This window comes from Coenobita brevimanus, chromosome 86 (genome assembly GCF_032717465.1).
Source record: "Coenobita brevimanus isolate Jiangsu-jjx chromosome 86, ASM3271746v2, whole genome shotgun sequence".
Classification (NCBI taxonomy): domain Eukaryota; kingdom Metazoa; phylum Arthropoda; class Malacostraca; order Decapoda; family Coenobitidae; genus Coenobita; species Coenobita brevimanus.
Window position 1 is genome coordinate 31,846,529 of NC_137039.1, and position 4,980 is coordinate 31,851,508.

Below are 4,980 nucleotides of genomic sequence, written 5' to 3' on the forward strand. Positions count from 1 at the left end.
GTTTACATTTTATCCATTTTATCGACATTCGTAAAGAATCATAATATATGATCAAATAGATGTTGTTTCTATATATAATAACTAGTTTTTCATTTTTAAACTACTTACTGATACTCTAAGGCTTTGTAATGGTAATTTTTAAATTATATTAAGCAGAGATTCTTTGTGTTGGTAATACTTCATGGTAGGGACGAAATTGCTACTACGAGTCCTCCTAGGAGAAACTTTTAGAAGCAACTCTCAGCTACAACCACTTTTAGTAGTAATTATAGGAGTACTTCTAGAAGTTTTTATTAATACAGGCACAGGTCATCGCAAAGAAGAGGCTAACTTTGGATGGGAGAACAGCTGGTAAGACGATTTTATTCATCCGTATTGTTTTATTTTTTCTTTTAACGGGCGATTTTATTCATCCATAGTGTTTTTTATTACTTTTAACGGACGATTTTATTCATCCGCATTGATTTATTGTTGTCTCTAACGGACGATTTTACTCATCCGCTTATGCCTTTTGAAGCTTTATTCTTGCCGCTACTAGACCATTTTTTTCCCATTCGTTGACATTTTTATCTGACTTATATTACCTCCAGACGATTTCTTTCATCCGCTGACGTCTTTTGTTGATATTCTTTTTATTTCTTTATTTTTCTATTTTCAATTTTTCTATTTTCTATCTATCTATTTTTCTATTTTCTATTTTCTGTTTTCTATTTTTGTTTTCTGCTATCTATTTTCTATTTTTCTATTTTCTATCTATCTATTTTTCTTTTTTCTATTTTGTTTTCTATTTTTCTATCTTTCTATTTTCTATTTTCTGTTTTCTATTTTTCTATTTCTCCATTTTCAATTTCTATTTTTCTGTTTTCTATTTTCTATTTATCTATCCGTTGAGGGGGTTTATTCATGTATTTAGACGATTTTTAGTGTTTTTGTTTTGTTCAGGTGGATGTGTTAGATATAGGCTTCTTTATTTCTCTTACTACTGGAGGATGGTGGTAGGTGGTGGTGAACATCATCCACTCACCTGATGTAGTGTTGCCTACTTCTTCCGGAGATGACTCTATACTGAATGATATGCCTAATGGTTTCATGAAAAATAATTTATAACGCTGGGTAGTAACCATATAACCAAATAATAGGGTGATGTGGAGCCTGCTATGGTGTCCCTGCTAACTGAATGGAGAGATGCAATTGCGAGGTCCATCCAGGAACCAAACTTCCATACTTTTCTCTGCGCCTCGCTGTGGTAAGGTGCTGTCCACCACAAGGGAACATCGACTCACTGCACGGGATAATGTATTTGAGGTTCTAGGTACAGACAGACTGGGATTAAAAAACAAAACAAAACTACTCTCATTCAAAAACAAAAAAGTAAAGTAAAAATTAAAGAGAAAGAAAACACTAAAAAGAAGAAAAAAAAAAAAACTACTCATTCGAAAAACAAAAACAAGAAAAGAAAAAAGAAAGAGAAGAAAAAAATACTGTAAAAAAAGATATTACATTTTTTTCCTTGTCTCATTCTTCTCCTACGCCACTAAATGTATAAAAAAAATGTAAAATAAATGGAAAGGATAATTCATTGAGGTTATACAAGTGAATAACTGCAAAACAGCTCTTTATTCATCACACATTTAGCCAATTGTAATAACGTCTGTGCTGTACATGTAATAAATCAGTACAAGTTATAAATTGGTACATGACCATTACAGAGGAGGGGGCGGATCCAGAGGAGAGGGGGGGGGAGATATTTCACATCCCTCCTAGCTTTTATTGTTTATTTTTATTCTTTTTCATCTAAGGTATTTTTTATGCAGATAGTGATTTAATAAATGATAAATAATAATCCATTTTTTGAAGATTCCTTATCATATGAATTAACTCCACTGGAGAAACAATGAATTTTGTGATTTATAAATACAGTAATCTGAGGTATTGCATATGTTTTTTTTTTTTTTTATTTACCGTAAGTTCTGAAAAGCAAAATTATCGTCAGTAAGTAAAGAGGAAAGTTTTTTGGACTCCTCCCCTCTTTTTTTTATTATTTTTTATTTTTTTGACAAGCACTGGATCCGTCCCTGTAGAGAACAAACATCAATTTTCCTTCAAAACAGTCTATCAAAGAAGCTAACTCTGGCTTTGAATCCTCTACCCTATATGTGCAAGCTTATATATAATACAGAAACTAACAAATCGTAAATATATGATTCCTTTCAACCCGAGGAAGCATTTTTTTTCATATTATTCTTCCTGTTGCCAGACGATTTTATTCAGCTGAGAAAAGTGTGAAAGGGTTGATGAAGGAAGGGGGTGATTTTTTGAGATTTTAATAGTTGTTTGAATTCATGTGGATCTATTATTATTATATTCCTTTAAATTTATTACCCAGTCCCTCGTTTCAGTGAAAGGATTCTTTGTTTACGTTTGGGTTGGATGTTAACTGCGTGTCATAACATTGCTTTTTTTATTAACATTCTTCTTTAAAAATATGTTATGGTTGTCTTATCATGTTCTTGTTCTATTAATGTTATGGTTCTTTGGTTGTTATTGTTCTTCTATCATGTTATTTTTTTGGGATTATAAGTTATCGTTCTTTTATCGTAAGTTATGGTTCTTAAGTTATTGTTCTGGTACAATAAGTTACTGTTCTAATAATCTGTTATCCTTTTATTATAAGATATTGATGTACCGAAAATTGAGGGTCGTAAGCCCCCTCATCCCCCCCTTTTAAATCCGTGCTTCTTATCAGACCCCCTCCAGAGTCAACATTTTCCTTTCAGCTGAATAAAATCGTCAGGCAATAGCAAGAGTATATACAAAAAGGCGTCATCGTAGTGAAGAGGTATCTAAGAAAATAATGCAGTGAAGCCAAAACCGTGCCATATAATTTGTGCTGTTTTCTTACTGAGTTTGGTTATGCAAAGCCGTACATACAAAAACACACTTGCTCGTTTTCAAATATTTTCGTCATTTTCACTCCGTTTTTGAGTCGTAAGGAAATGGAAAATGATGTCAAAATAATGGGATATATTAAAAAAAATTATAATCACCACCTCCACAATCTATAACCCCATCATCGTCAGCTTAGTTACCACGTGTACTGTATATGCGCCAGGGCCTTCTCCACTCCGTACTGTTTGCCGTAAAGATATTCCAGTCGCTTTTTACCATTTGAAGGGGTGGTTGTTAAATATTCCGTGGAAATGTAACTTGTGGTCTGGAACTGGGATGACACAGGAGTTGCTTAGTGTGGGTTTCCTCAGTAATTTCCAACAAACCTTGATTTATGGCTACCACTTAGGTCAGGGGAGTGGCGGGAAAAAGAGAGGTATATAAAAAAAAAAAAATGAAAAAATGAATCCGGAAACTTCATAGAATTTAGAAGCTATCACTCCGGCGATTAGGTATTAAAAAAAAATCTACCAGGCAGCTCTTTAGAAAATTTTGAATCTGTCTCTCTGGCCTTGGGGTCACATTAAAAAAAAAAAATCTAAATGAAAATGTTACGCCATGTTCTCGTGTTTGGTTACGGGAGACACAAAAATAGTTCTTATCTTGGCCTCTGAAGTACTTTGTCTTATATAAATTCACTGCTACACTTCAGGTTATACAAAATACATTCATGCGAGTTCCAGTGCGTGCAGAATCGAAGTTCCTACAAACAGACTTCAACCTCTTAAAATGCCCTAACTAGAAACCAACTCTGTGCTCTAGATTCTAACATCAATACATACACACAAAAGCTGTTATGCCATAATTCTTAGATTATTTAATATAGATCTCTGGATTATACCTCTAATTAAATCCTATTAACTTGAGCAACAGCTAACCAACCACCCAACAATAAACAACATCTTCATTATAACTCCTCCTGTTACTGCAAAAAATTTGTGTTATAGAAAAATTAGGAGGCTTCGTAGCTCCTTTTCCCTAGCGATTTGTTTTGAATCTTACGCCCTAATGTTTTCTACTATACTGCTTTTAATTTCAGGTATACAAAAGAAAATATTAACGTGCTGGATAAGGGTAAATGGTAAAGATGTGAAAGAACCCCCTGAAGCAAAGAGAACGCGATGCCATTCTCCGTTTTCTTTCAAGGGAGCAATATAATCCCTTTCTCTTTACATTTTTCTTTTTTTTCTTTTTTTTTAATCTCCAGACTTTTTTTTTGCCTATTATCCCATAAATATAAAACCTGGCATTGTTTTTTTTCTGTTTTTTATCTGTTTTTTTCCCTACAATCAGAATAAAAATCGGCGCAATTTTCCTTTTGTTATTCCGCCATCCCAAAATACATTATTATCCCCTGGAAGGCATAAACAGAGAATCGGAGTGAGTTTCTTTGCCCTCAGTATAAAAATAATAATTAGTCTGAAGATGCACTTTTTTTTTTTTTTTTTTTTTAATAATTCGTGTGGTGATTTCAATTTGGCCTTGTGCATAATATCTTTAATTATTAGTCAAAAGATTTTATTAGGAAAAATAGAAATGAAATTGGCATACATCCACTGTATGATAGAAACCAACATTAATGGTTAAAGGTATAAAAATCGTTATATAATAATAATAATAATGATAATAATAATAATGATAATAATAATAATAATAATAAAGGCCGACTTTCTGAATAAAAAATGGCTATATTCAGTACCTGGTATTACAAATGAGATTTAAAAAAAAAAGAAAAAAAAATCGCCAGGACAGATCAAATATAGGCTAATTTTTGGCATATAGGCCCATGTACGAAAAATCATCCTAGCATACAGCATCTTGAATCAGTAAAAAAAAAAAAAAAATGAACATACAATCAACATTAAACGTCTATATTCATGAGATTAAAATGTAGAAATATGAATAGCATGTGCAGGATTCGAGAAATAGAAAACGTGCATATTATTTTTCCTTCTATAAAATTTTCTGCGGTATTATTTAGATTTCTATTCTATAAAATTCTGTGCCGTATTATTGAATTAGTTTTTTCTC